This window comes from Marmota monax, unplaced genomic scaffold (assembly GCF_021218885.2).
Source record: "Marmota monax isolate L192 unplaced genomic scaffold, Marmota_monax_Labrador192_F-V1.1 WCK01_AAM20220418_F8-fsc00012, whole genome shotgun sequence".
In the NCBI taxonomy this organism is placed as follows: domain Eukaryota; kingdom Metazoa; phylum Chordata; class Mammalia; order Rodentia; family Sciuridae; genus Marmota; species Marmota monax.
The window spans coordinates 1,284,537-1,299,129 of NW_026695227.1; the positions used below are offsets into that span (position 1 = coordinate 1,284,537).

At 38.7% G+C, this 14,593-nt stretch overlaps 1 protein-coding gene and 1 long non-coding RNA gene across 4 annotated transcripts in view; one reads left to right on the forward strand and one right to left on the reverse strand.

Moving 5' to 3' along the window:
- Window positions 1-2,072, reverse strand: part of Dusp16 (dual specificity phosphatase 16) — a 104,702-nt gene extending 102,630 nt beyond the window's left edge. For 2 of the 3 annotated variants that reach the window (XM_046436260.2, XM_046436261.2), the window contains exon 1: window positions 182-827. The gene's annotated coding sequence lies outside the window, so the exon portion shown is untranslated. Of the gene's footprint in view, window positions 1-181; window positions 828-2,053 lie in introns of those variants that run through there. The other variant, XM_046436264.2, reaches the window with a different exon arrangement.
- LOC124087381 (uncharacterized) overlaps window positions 855-14,593 on the forward strand; it is a 33,791-nt gene continuing 20,052 nt past the window's right edge. The window contains exon 1 of the long non-coding RNA XR_006850040.2: window positions 855-1,243. This is a non-coding gene — a long non-coding RNA (uncharacterized LOC124087381). The remainder of the gene's footprint in view (window positions 1,244-14,593) is intronic.

Genomic DNA, 14,593 nt, shown 5'->3' on the forward strand with positions numbered 1-14,593 from the left:
CACCCCGCCCCCCCAGAGCGCGGCCGGGACTCCCGAGACCGCAGAGTCGCGAAGGCTGGGCCGGCGGGGCGCGAGCGCGGCGCCCGGCACACGGGGTCTGGGCGCGCCGCGGAGCGTCCATGCTGCCCCGCACCCTCCCGACCCGCGCGCGCTCCCCGCGCCGCCCTCCGAGGCCACTTACTTCTGGGGCCACCGACCCCCCGACTCCCTCTGAGGGAATTGAAAGTTGTCACGGCGTCTCCTCTCCGGGCCCTCGGCTCCCGGGCTAGCTAGGGGCCGCCGCGGAGCCGGAGGGCGGCTGCGCTCCCGCTTGCGTCCCGTCCCGTCGCTCTCGCCTCCTCCTCTTCTTTTCACTATATTATCTTCTCCTTCTCTGAGGGGTGGGCGGGGGCGGGAGGCTTAGGAAGAGGAGACGTTTGCAACTTTTCTTCACTCTTTCTCTTCCACCCCCCCCCCCAATCAAGACTTCCAAAAACAAATGTCGAAATGGGTGAAGAACTTGGGGAGGTAAAGTTGGGGGCCGCGTGGGGAAAGCCGAGGGGGGAAGGAGAGGTGAGAATAATCGTTAAAATTTGATTAAAGCCCCCCAAACAGTGATACACAGAAAGAGGGGGAAAGGCGGGGGGGTGGGGTGGGGGTTGGGGAAAAGAGAAAGAGTCGCTGGTCAGGAAACTTCAAGCGCGGATGAGGTCATTGGTTTAAAAATAAAGAGATGGCGTCACTTGAAACCAATCCCAGTGAATGAACTCAGCGGAGCCCCGGGGAAAGGAGGAGACAGGCGAGGGCAGGGCGGTGGGCGCCGGGCGGGGCCGCGCGCTTGTCCGCCCGCCCATCCCGCGGCCGCCCGAGCCCGCTGCGCGGCTGGACGCCGCGTTTCGGCAGCTCGGGGAGGGGTCGGGTCACGTTCCCTTCCAGAGTTCGGCGACTCGGAGGCAGGTTCCGCAGGCGCTGCTGGGAGGAGCCCCGCTGCCCGCGGAAGCGGCCCCGCGGCCTCCTCCTCCTTCCGCGCCCGCGCGCCTGCTGCCCCGGGCTCGCGTCCCCGGACCCCGAGCTAAGGTCCCTACCCGCCCCAACAGGTTCTGGAGGCTTCCCCCACCGGAACGCAGAACTTTTTCCTCCTCCTCAGATTGTTTTCAGCTGCCTCACTAAGAAACGCAAACGATAATTTGAGAGAATTACAATAGTTTTTTTTTTTTTTTAAATCCGAATCCAAACTGCAGTGCCCTGCATTAAAAAGTTACAGGTAGGTACTTAAAAAACTGCACAGTAGTGTTGTCAGGCACTGAACTATCTGTATGCTGTCATTAAAAGCCCCCGCATGAATATTCCTAAATTATTTTACTTTGCTTATATTTGCAATATAATAAGTAAAAGTATCCTAAAATTCTCCTTAAATATATTTTATATATCGGGCCGCACAGAATCATCTTTAAATCACATAAGGGATTCTCTGCTTTCTTGGGTGGTGCAAGACCTCTGTTGATTTAACTCCAGGTACCTCATGCTTTTTAAAATTTGAACTCATTACAATAGCTTTGTTTTGAGACATTACATAGGCTTTGGAAAACTAGAGACTTGAGGTGGTGACAAATCAGGACTTGGAATCACTGAATAGGACAATCAAAGCTTTATTCCAGTGTGCTTTGAGCATTTGAGCATGAAGCTGCTTCTACTGAGAAGGACTCACGTGGATATCACATAACAGAGATGTGATTAATGACGGAAAAGCACACTGTGAGTGGACTGCTCCATGAGCCAGAATTTATGTGTAGGAATAATCTAGCTCTTAAAACCTTCCGTTGGCAATGTCCCAGAGTAGGGACACTGGCCCCTCAAGGCACTGTTTGTTGCAGGATATTTATGTGGACATTGCTTAAGTGAGTTTTTTAATTGGCAAAAGAACTAAAAAGCAGGTTTGGGTTGGAAAGATAATACATCTCTGTTACTACTTTTCTGCCTCTAAATCCTGCAACAAAAGTGTATTCACTGTGACTGGTAGTCATTTAAGGTTAGCATTAATTAGGGAGTAAGTTCCTGGGTACTTCCTGCTCACCTTTTAGAGAAGGAAAAGGAGACAGCTGGACACTTTCAGGTCAGGCTGTAGGTGAAACCTGAAGACCACAGTTGCAGACCCAACTTTCAGGCAGTGCTTTTGACCTGCGACTTCTGCGGAGGGGAAGCTCTCTCTCCAACTTCTTGCTCCCTGTCCTCTGGTGGACAGGAGATGTTACTGCAGCTTCACGGGGATTACTTCTGTTCTACAAGTAAACCCTAAAAATCTACTAACCATAAAGCTGCTTTTTTAGAGCAGTTAAAGTGGGTAGTTGGAAAGGATATGCGTCTCAAATCTGCTTGGTTTGGCAGTGTTGGAATTTTTAGGAAGGAAGAAAAAGATAGTCCTCATACTAGAGATGGAGAGCATGGATCTTGCCTGGATGAAAGGAAATTTTATGGTATAATATGCTTTATATGCCAAAGCACCAATAGCCTTGCTCTAAGTGACACATCTTAAAACTCCCCCCACTTCCTAATTTATATTGAAGTGTCTTCCATGTATGTTTTGCTATGATAGCAATTCTGGAAGTGCATATTCTATAGGGAAAAAAAGATTAAAGCTAATTAAAAACTAAATTTAAAAAACTAAATCAATGATTAAGTGGCATTCAATAATAATTAAAAGAGTCCAGAGGAAAAAGGTAATAATGAAGGGTTTTTAAGGGAAGATATCTTATAAAGAGCTTTGACCCATTCCTTGAGAGATAATTAAGACTTGTGGTGAAGGGTGGGGGGGGGGGGATGAAAGAACTGCTCTACCAGGGAAATGGCATGAGTAAAGTCATGGATGTGGAATGAATAAGTTATGTTCACATGAGAGAGGAATAGACCCTCCAGTAGTAGAAGAAACTGGTATTAGCAATTAGATATGAAGTCAAAGACATTCAGAGACACATTATAGAGGTATTTGAATGTTAGGAAAAATATTAGTCCAGCGAGTTAAAGGGAAAACATGGAACAAGTTTACTTTAATGAAAAGTACATTTCTTTTTGTTCTTTTTAAAATTTTTTTTTAGTTGTAGATGGACACAATACCTTTATTTATTTATTTTTATTTGGTGCTGAGGATAGAACTCACTGGCTCATGTGTGCTAGGAAAGCACTCTGCCACTAAGCTACAACCCCAGCCCATAATATTTAGTATCTAGACCCTCTTAAACTCTTAATCCACCCATGGCTGAGATTTACTTATTCATTTAACACAAACAGTGACTGAATGGCTACCACCTGTGTGTGTCTGGTACATAGCTAGCTCTGGGAATGTGGTTATAAATAAGTCAAGGGAGGCCCTTTCCTTTGTGGAATTTACATTCTAGTGGTGAGAGAAGACAATAAGCAAATACACAAAAATCAATGACCAGAACTGTGACAAGATCAACTATCTAAGGAAGAAACTGGCTGGTGTGGCTGAGAGTAGGGTGAAGGTGGTTGGGGAAGTTTAAATAAGGAGGGACATTTGAACTGAGGCCTGAAGGGTAGCAATCAGTTAAGTGGTCTGGGTGAGGAAAAAGATCACTCAAAGACCCTTTACAAGAGACAGAGTGACCTGCAGAATTGGTGCATTCCTAAAGCCAAAGGTAGGCCAGTGGGGCTCAAATGTGTAAAATGAAAGTGGGCAGGAGTCAGATTATGTAAAGCCTGATAGAGAAGCATGGAGAGAAATTTGAATTCTGTTCTAAAAGATTTAAGCAGGTTAGTATGTGATTTATAAAGACGATATTGGCAAGTAAACATAATAGTTTTGAAGAGTTTTAATAAAAATCTAAAATATTACCCTTTTAATTTAGCAGTTTTCTTTTCCAGTAGGAAGGAAACTTTTTTTTTTTTAATTAAACTCCACGGATCCCTTTTAATGTCCCCAATAAAGGTCTGTTAGCCAAAGATTCATGGATTCTTAGGGAGTGCACGGATGGACTTCCAAGGGTCCAGGAGTTCCTTGAAGTTTTATGTATATATGCTTGTGTGTGTTTCTCTGTGAGTTTGTCCCTAGCTTTCAACAGATTTTCAAAGGATTTTATCACAAAAAAAAGTGAGACCTATTTCACATTTATGTCTTAAGTGTGCTTTTTGAAGAGTGGTCCCTGCTCTTGTCTTAGGGTTCATGGCACTGTACAATCAAATTACATTTCTGGAAAGAAGGAAGTTCTGTCTCAAGAGATGGCAGTATGATGGAGGAGGGCAGTATTTTCAGGAGAAAAGGAGAGAATGTTCTAAGTTTGTCACTAACAGAACTTCACAAAAATATTTTTTCCACCTGTGTAGTGAGAGAAGTAGAAGAGACCTATGACAATATCTGAGATCAATCCACTCACTTTACATATAAGACAGTGAAGATCCAGAGAGGTTATGTGGCTTGCCCAAGACTACACAGCCAGTTAGAAACCAACCTTGAATTATAAATAGGTCTCCCAGCTATCAATATCAGACTCTATAATCCTAATCTAAAGATTTACAAAGAAACTGGACCTAATATTGATCTTGATATTTGCTTAACATGCACCAACCCCAGAGTTCCACCAAAGAGAGAGAGCTTAAAAGTTTACTGGGAATTAGGGTTGAATTTTATTCAATTACACAAATACTCATTCCTAAGGAATTAGAGGGAAATAAAATTTTTCAAAAATTTGCAACATTAGCCAGGGTAGTGGTGCACACCTGTATTCCCAGCCCCTGGGGAGGATGAGACAGGAGGATTGCAAGTTCAAAGCAGTTTAGTGAGATCCTAAACAACTGAGCAAGACCCTGTCTCTAAATAAAATATAAAAAGTGCCTGGGGAGGGCTGGGATTGTGGCTCAGTGGCAGAGCACTTGCCTCTCACGTGTGAGGCACTGGGTTTAACCCTTAGCACCACATAAAATAAATGAATAAAAAAATAAATGTATTGTGTCCACCTATAACTAAAAAAATATTTTAAAAAGCTGGGGAAGGCTGGGGATGTGGCTCCGTGGTAAAGTGCCTTTGGGTTCAACCCCTGATACCAAAAAAGAAAAGTGAAAGATTTCATCCCTGAAAGAGATGAAAAACATCAATGTAAAGATGCACAACCAGCCACCAGGAACAGTGGGGCCGGCCTATAATTTCAGTGGATTCAGGGCCTGACACAGGAGGATCATAAGTCCAATGCCAATTTAGGAAGGCCCTCACCAACTAAGTGAGACTCTGTCTCAAAATAAAAAGGGCCGAGGAAATAGCTTAATGGTAAAGGGCCCCTGGGTTCCGTATTTAGTGCATCCCCACCAAAAAAAGAAAAAAAAAGTATAAGCAGCCTTTTCTCCAAGATGTTGCAGAAAGAAAAAAAAAAAAAAGGAAGTTCTTCTCTTTCGCAAAACCAAAGCCAAGGCTTTGAAGGCCAAGAAGACAATGATAAAAGGAGTACACAGCCACACAATAAAAAGAAGACCCACATGTTACCCACCCTCCAGTTCCCTGAGACAGCAGTTCTGGAGGCAGCTCAAATACCCCCAGAAGAGTGCCCCTGGGAGAAACAAGCTTGACCACTATGCCATCAAGTTCCCCTAACCACCGAGTCTGCTGTGAAGTAGATGGAAAACAAGACACTTGTACTCATAGTGGATGTCAAGGTCAGCAAGGACAAATCAAACAGGCTGTGAAGAAGCTCTGTGACACTGTGAGGCCTAGTGGGGAGAAGAAAGCATATATTCCACTTATTCCTGATTATGATGCCTTTGGATATTGCTAACAAAATAGGGATCATCTAAATGGAGTCTTACTGGATAATTCTAAGAGGACATTTTCCACCACACACAAGATGTATGACCAGGCAAGAATAAATAGGAGTAACACTCGCAACACTCTTTGTTGTCCATAAATAGCTGATCTATTTAATAAATATAAATTTAAGAAATATAAACAGATAAGTTATAAAAATTAGATGATTTTTCACTTACTGGTCTTGCAATGATTTTAGAAATGGGTAATCTCATAATTGAGTCAAGAGTATGGAGAAACAGACTTTCTCAATACCACTGATGAAAGTATATAAGTTGGTCTATTCTGGAGGGCAATTTGGCAATATGATTTCAAAAGTCTTTTAAAATGCATATCCAGCAATTCTACTTTAAGAATTTATCTTAAGAAGATTATAGTACTATTTTCAAAGACATATGAATAAGTATGTTAATCATTACCTAAAATAATTGTTGACATTTATTGAAAATTACCTCATTTGTTAAAATTTATTAAAAATTACCTAATTTAATTGAAATTTATTGAAAATTACCTCATCCAATCCTCAAAATTACTATTACACCCCTCCTCCCCATGTTTAATAGTTAAGTTGTTCAAGGTAGCACAGTACATGGAAGAACTGTGGTGTGAATAATATGCTATACACATCTAAGCAGAATCAAGGTCATGGGGCCTTATAAGCTAGCTATATCAAAGTCTTGGACTTTTTCAAGGCAAGTAATGGGGGAGACATTGAAAGAGTTTAAGAAGGAAAAATAAGAGAATTGTATTTGCATTTTGCTTTGTCAAAGAATGATTTGGTGGGGCAGATGTAAAAACAAGATAGGAAACAACTATACAAATGAGAAAACTATATGGAGATTCAGGACATTCAAAAGCTAGAATCAAAAGGACCAGTTATCCCATTATGAGCCGTTAAGGGGAAAGGCAGTGTGAAGGATGATGACTCCTAGTTTTCTGATTTGAGCAAATGGGTAGGTTTTGATGCTGTTACCAAGGTGAAAGAAAAGATAAGTCAAGGCCTGGGGTTGTGGCTCAGTGGTAGAGCTCTGGCTTAGCATGTGTCAGGCACTGGGTTTGATCCTCAGCACCAATATATAAATAAACAAATAAAATAAAGGTTCATCAATAACTTTAAAAAAAGGAAAAATAAGTCAAATTTGAAGCATTCACAGTTCAAGGGGCCAGTGGACTCTTTAGAGGAGTAGGCTTGTTCTATTTACTGGTCTGAAGGTCAAAAGCAATATCTGGGCAGGAGATAAGGATTTGTGATTCATTGGCCATATTTAGTCGCAGCCCTGGCTACTGGGTGAGATCATGGGAGAGTGGGGGAAAAAATTTTGGAATCAAGAGAATATTGAGGTTGAAAGACGTTTATAGGAGGCTGGACAGAAGAAACAGCAGACATAGAAAGAAAAGCAATGGAGATAGTCATTACAGAAAGCCAAGAAAAGAGTTTCAAGCTGGGAAGGAGTGTGTTTCCAGCTGGGTTAATGCCTCAAGGAAGCCCCCATAAGATAAGGATTAAAAAGTCTTTCTCTGATATAGCAATAAAGTAACTGCAGAGAGGGTGGAAACTGAAGGCAATCTTGTAAGTGGCCAGATTTCAATGAATTGAAAAAAGGAAGGAAAAGGAGGAAAATGGAAACAATGAAATATGATCTGTTCTTGCAAGAACTTTGACTGTTAAGAGGAAAGAAACTAGGATAATACCTAGTTAAAGACAGATGTGGAACATCTAAACTCTACAAAGATCCTAATGGCCTGATAACCTAAGGTTCTGTTTTTGTTTTAATCAAGTAATTTATAGCAATCAAGTCTTAAATGAGAAATTCTGTTTCAATCTCAAGAAAGTTGCAGATGGACTTTTACTACCTAGAGCCTAAACTCTATTTTAGTATTTGTAGAAAATAATATTGGAGTTTTTGTCAAGGATATTTTGACATGACTTTTAATAACTGGAATAAAGTATTAAGGATAAAAGGAGCAGCTGGAGTTGTAGCTCAGCGGCAGAGTGCTTGCCTATCACCTGTGAAGCCCTGGGTTCAAACCTCAGCACCACATAAAATAAATGAAATAAAGGTATTGTGTCCATCTACAACTAAAAATATTTTTTAGTTAAATAAAAGGAATGCTGGACACAGTGGCACACGCCTGTAATGCCAGTGACTTGGAAGTCTGAGGCAGGAGGATCACAAGTTCAAGGCCAGGGTCAGCAATTTAGCTAAGCTCTGAGTAACTTAGTGAGACCCTGTCTAATAAATGAAAGGTAAAAAGGGATGAGAATCTGGTTCAGTGGTTAAGTGCCCCTGGGTTCAGTCCCCAGTACAAAAAAAAAAAAAAAGGATAAAAGAAACATCATTTCTAATATTAGATATAATCTCTTTTAAAAGGCTGAAAAATACTTTCAGTCATAAAAAAATGGCAGTGGCTACAGGAAAATAAATAAAAGACTAGAAAAGATTTACAAACAATATCTTATAACTTTTCTCAATTGCTGATTTATAGCTCACCAGAAAATTTAAATATAACTTATGAATCCCTGTGTAGTTTTTTATTATCTATAATTATCCCAAATATTATACAAAGCTCTCACAAACTTGAGAATTAAGTTGAGTTTAATTCACTTTAGTAAATGAAGGTCTTAGAACAGCTTTAATAGAAAGCCTATGTAGGAATCAAAAAATTAGAAAATGTCAATAAGGATGTTGCAGCAACAAAAATTTGTGAACCATTAGTTTAAGTGAATTCTGCTTCTTTTCATCTGTCCCTAAAAGAAAATACTTGGAATGAATACAGCAATGTTCTTTTTTTCTGATATAAAAAATGTTTTTTGAAGATCTGTGATTTTTTAATTTTTTTTCCTTAGTAAACATAGATATCAATGTGTTCAGTTTTTAAATTCTCAGTGGCTCTTTCAACTAACAATGGCAACATTCAATAACATTATTCATGTTTATAAATGTAAACATTTACCTTTAGGAACAGTCTTCTTGTCCAGTGTTCTTTAAACAGCAACATGAGGTATTCTGACCAAATAGCAAAATGCGACTTCAATTAAAAATACTTTTAAATTTGTGTGAACTCAGTTTTTGATGTCTTGACAAAAAAGTTCTATTCCTCTAGATTAGGTCACTGAGGTTTAGGAATATCTCAAACCACTACTATTTTTAAGACCCAGAAATTAAATGGAATTTGAAAACAAAATGACATCACCACATCAAATCAAATACACAGTAAGTAGCTCTTATGTACTTGATATGTATTGGGTTTTTAACCTTTAAAGCAAACCTAAGAGAGATTATTTTCTTTCCTACTTTATAGTGGAAGAAAATTGAGGCTGAGAAAAGTTAAGAAATTTGCTTAAAAGATACAAAACTAGTAAATAACAAGTTAGGACCCAAGATCCAGTTTTCTCACAAGGATAGGTTGTTGAAAAGATAAACAAAAACAAATGTAAGTCATTCAAAAATAACATTATAAGCAATGCCACTATCCTAGAATGCACTTCTGTGATTATTGGCCAAATTATCATTCATATATGAGCTACAAATGTTGGGAAAAAATGAGAGCTCACTGAGCTGAGGCCAGAGCCAGTAGGCTACAGATTCCAGCGCTGCCACATGCTGACTGTATGACTTGAGGAAAATTCAGTTTTCTTATCTGTAAAATGAAGACAAGTGATACCATCCTCCCAAAGGTCTAAGTGGTATACCAAGTAAAGCACCAGGTACAGTGTGTTGCACCCACAGTAACTCCGCCAGCTGATTCCTTCCCTCCTAGGAAAGGCTGTATGTAGAACTGACCTAGATCTTGAACAGTAGATTGAATTGGGGTATTGAAAGAGAATGGGGAAACTCATTCCAGGAAGAGAAAACAAGCACAGTGAGAGACACAGCGGGGAAAATGTGTTTAAAATAGTTTAACTGAAGCAGAACATTTGAATTTAATATTATAAAATAAGCCTGGAAAACAGTTTGGAGCCAGATTACATCAGGCCCCAGCCAAAGGATTTAGAAGTTATAAGTAACTTCTAAATAATGGGAATAATGGAAATTTTGATTCTTTTAAAAATCATGTTTTACCATCCTTATTATAAACCCATATATGTTCAAAGTAGAATGTCTGTAAGTTATTGAGAACTATAGAGTATAAGGAAAAAAATACCAAATCCCTTTATTCAATGTTCACCTTGGGGCATTCTTAGTAAATATTAGCTGTTATTGTTTTTATAGAGAGATAAAATTCTTTTATTGTTATATCCATTAGAGATATAACATTATACTTATAACCCATTTTCTCTGCCTCACTTTAATGAGGCGTAATTGACAAATAGAAATTATACATTCAAGGTATGCAATGTGATGATTTGATATACATATCCATTATAAAATGGTTACCATAACCATATTAATGAACAAATCTGTTACCACACAATTGCTAGCATTTTCCTAAGATGCTAACAATATGTATTTTGATTTTCTTTTTTCTTTTACCATGTACATTTATTATTTTAATATTAATACTGAAGTTTATAAACACATAAAAACACTAATAATATTTATGTAAACTCTCCTTGTAGGAAAAGATTTGCCTCCATAAAATGAAATTGCTTATTTGAAATGGTCTCCAGTAGGAAATCCTCAAGAGTGGAACAAATGAAGTTTGAGTTTCATACTTATGGGGTTCAATGGTTATTTATCCTTATTACATATCTTGTCCTATAATTTCAACATGTAATTGTAACATTTTTTCCTTTTCCTTTAAATATAGGAAGTTTTTTATTTAATTTCTCTCAAAAAATATTGCTATCATCACATTATCCAAAAATGACCTATGGGGACATTTGGGTATATTTTCAGTTTAAAAGTTTGAACTTGAGAGTTAACTGGGATAAAAGTAGGATTTTCAGCAGTTTAGTCAGACCAAAGCATATTAGAAAGATCTGAGGAGAGATATTATGAAATAAGGAAACCATATTGGGCTATGGCAACAATTCAGACATAAGTCAAAAAGAATCGAGACTGGTGAGGTGACGATGAATATGGAAAGAAAACAGCAAATTCAAGAAGTAGTAGAGAGCAAATTGACAGGACTTGGTGAGTCATACACTGTGGAAGGCACTGAAGATGAGTAATGAAAGATGATGGTAAGGTGTCATTCTGGCAATTTACATAAGCTTCAATTTCCTCATCTATAAAATGGGGTTAATAATTGTACCTTCCTCACAGGGTTGTTGGGAGGATAAAATGGATGACATCTAGAACACAGCACAGTAACTAGAATGCATTCTTAGTAAATATTAGCTGTTATTGTTTTTATAGATGTCAAATCTAGATGATTGGGTTTGAGAATAAATAATTATCAAGAGAAGTAGGGCCTGGCACAGTTGTGTACACCTCAAGCGGCTCAGGAGACTGAGGCAGGAGGATTGTGAGTTCAAAGCCAGCCTCAGCAAAAAGTGAGGCACTAAGCAATTCAGTGAGACCCTGCCTCTAAATAAAATACAAAACAGGGCAGGGGATGAGGCTCACTGGTTGAGTGCTCCTGAGTTCAACCCCTGGTACCCATCCATCCACCTCCCAAAAAAATAGAAAAAAAAAAGGTGGGGGGAAAGGGCTGGGGATGTAGCTTAGTGGTAGAGTGACTCTGGGTTAAATCCTTAGTACCAAAGGTGGGGGAGGTGCAGTTGAGATGTATTAAGTTTATATTTATGGTGGAAAGTCAAGTAAAACTGTTCAGCAAGAAGACACCACTGGGGGCTGCAGTTGTGGCTCAGTGGTAGAGCACTTGCCTAGCGTGTGTGAGGCACTGGGTTCGATTCTCAGCACCACATATAAAGAAAGGAATAAAATAAAGGTCCACCAACATCTAAAAAAGAAAAAGACACCACTGGTCCATGATCTTTGACAATGGGCATACGTTAGGAGTACTCCATATTTATGAGAAGCAGACATTTGGAAAATGGATACCTCCACAAAGTGCTACTTATATTCTCTCCCAACCTCCACTTAACTAGCAGAAATTACCCAAACTAATGAATAATTTCTGTTTGGTATTGACTTCCTGGCTAAGGTGGGACAGATACCAAAGTATCAAAGCACTTAGATTTGGCAACCAGACAGATCTGTTTGAATTACAGATTTTATTGTACTTTATTTTTAAGAGATGGGGTCTCTCAGTGTTGCACAGGCGGCCTCAAACTTCTAGGCTCAAGTGATCCTCCTGCCTTAACTTCCTGAGTAGTTGGGACTATAGTTGTGCCCAACACACCTGACCTTATTTCTGCTTAACTATTGTTTGAACTTAGGAAAAATTCAACACTCTAAACTTCAGTATTTTTTGGTTGCGAAACAAAATAATAAAAATTTCTACCTCATAGTATTTTTTAAAATTTTTTTTAGTTGTAATGGATCTTTATTTATTTATTTTTTGTAGCTGTACTTTAAGTTTATTTCTCGATCATATTTTATTTGTACAGATATTTTAGTAGGGATTTGAGGCAAGAAACTTGACTTAATTTTTTGTAGTCTGTGAGTTCTACCTCTGATCTAACCCATGAGCTACATCTCTTGTCTTCCTTCCTTTGCTCCTTTCTAATTTCCTAATGTCCTAACTTTCTTCTTTCCTTCCCTCCTTTGATGCCTCCTATATTTTAAGATGAATTTTATTGTGTAAATTTAAGATATATATCATGATGTTATAAGGTACATATAGAGAAAGTAAAGTGATTACTATAGAGGAACAAATTAGAATACACATTGTTTCACATAAGACACCTAACCACTGAGCCATATCCCCAGTCCTTTTTTTTTTTTGATTTGTTATACATGATGGCAGAATGCAATTCATTTCATATTACACATATAGAGCACAATTTTTCAAGACACTGTACACAAGTATTTTCACACTATTCCTGTCTTATACATGTACTTAGGGTAATGATTTCTAATTCATTCCACCATCATTCCTATCCCTGTGCCCCCTCCTTTCCCCTCCCTCCTCTTTGCCCTATCTAAAGTTCCTCCATTCCTCCCATGCTCCCCGCCCCCAATCACCATGAGGCATCTGTATCCTCATATCAAAGGAAACATTTGGCCTTTGGTTTTTTGGGATTGGCTTGCTTCTCTTAGCATTATATTCTCCATCTCCATCCATTTACCTGCAAAAACCATGATTTTATTCTCTCTTAATGCTGAGTAATATTCCACTGTGTATATCTACCAAAGTTTCCTATCCATTCATCTACTAAAGGGCATCTGAGTTGGTTCCATAATTTAGCTACTGTGAATTGTGCTGCTATAAACATTGATGTGACTATGTCTCTGTAATATGCTGTTTTTAAATCCTTTGGATATAAACTGAGGAGTAGGATAGCTGGGTCAAATGGTGGTTCCATTCCCAGTTTTCCAAGGAATCTCCATACTGCTTTCCAGATTGGCTGCACCAATTTGCCATCCCACCAGCAATGTATGAGTGTACCTTTTTCCCTACATCCTCACCAACACTTATTGTTGTTTGTATTCTTGATAGCTGCCATTCTGACTGGAGTGAGATAAAATCTTAGAGTAGTTTTGATTGGCATTTCTCTAATTGCTAGAGATGTTGAACATTTTTTCATATGGTTGTTGATTGATTGCATATCTTCTTCTGAGAAGTGTCTGTTCAGTTCCTTAGCCCATTTATTGATTGGGTTATTTGTTTTTGTGGTGGTAAGGTTTTTGAGTGCTTTATATATTCCAGAGATTAGTGCTATATCTGATATGCTTGTGATAAAGATTTTCTTCCATTCTGTAGGCTCTCTATTAACCTCACTGATTGTTTCTTTTGCTGTGAAGAAGCTTTTTAGTTTGAATCCATCCCATTCATTAATTCTTGGTTTTAATTCTTGTGCTACAGGAGTTTTATTAAGAAAGTTGGGGCCTAATCTGACATGATGGAGATTTGGGCCAACTTTTTCTTCCATTAGATACAAGGTCTCTGGTTTAATTCCTAGGTCCTTGATCCACTTTGAGTTGAGTTTTATGCATGGTGAGAGATAGAGGTTTAATTTCGTCATGTGGATTTCTAGTTTTCCCAACACCATTTATTGAAGAGGGTATCTTTTCTCCAATGTATGTCTTTGGTGCCTTTGTCTAATATAAGATAACTGAAGTTATGTGGGTTAGACTCTGTACTATTGTTCTACAGGTCTATTTTGGTGCCAATACCATACTGTTTTAGTTACTTAGGTCTGGAATAGTAATTCCACCAGCTTCATTCTTCTTGCTAAGGATTGCTTTGGGTATTCTGGGTCTCTTATTTTTCCAGATGAATTTCATGATTGCTTTTTCTATTTCTATAAGGAATGCCATTGGGATTTTGATTGGGATTGCATTGAATCTGTATAGTGCTTTTGGTAGTATAGTCATTTTGACAATATTAATTCTGCCTATCCAAGAACAAGGTAGATCTTTCTATCTTCTAAGATTTTCTTTAGTTTCTTTCTTTAGCATGTTGTAGTTTTCATTTTAGAGATCTTTAACCTCTTTCGTTAAATTTATTCCCAAGTATTTTTTTTTTTGAGGCTAGTGTAAATGGGGATGTTTTCTTAGTTTCACTTTCAGCGGATTTGTCACTGATGTACAGAAATGCCTTTGATTTCTGGGGTGTTGATTTTATATCCAGCTACTTTGCTGAATTCATTTATTAGATCTGGTGGAATGTTTTGGGTCTTATAGGTATAGAATCATATCATCTGCAAATAGTGATAATTGTAATTCTTCTTTTCCTATCGACATGCTTTTGATTTCTTTCATCTGTCTGATTGCTCTGGCTAGAGTTTCAAGA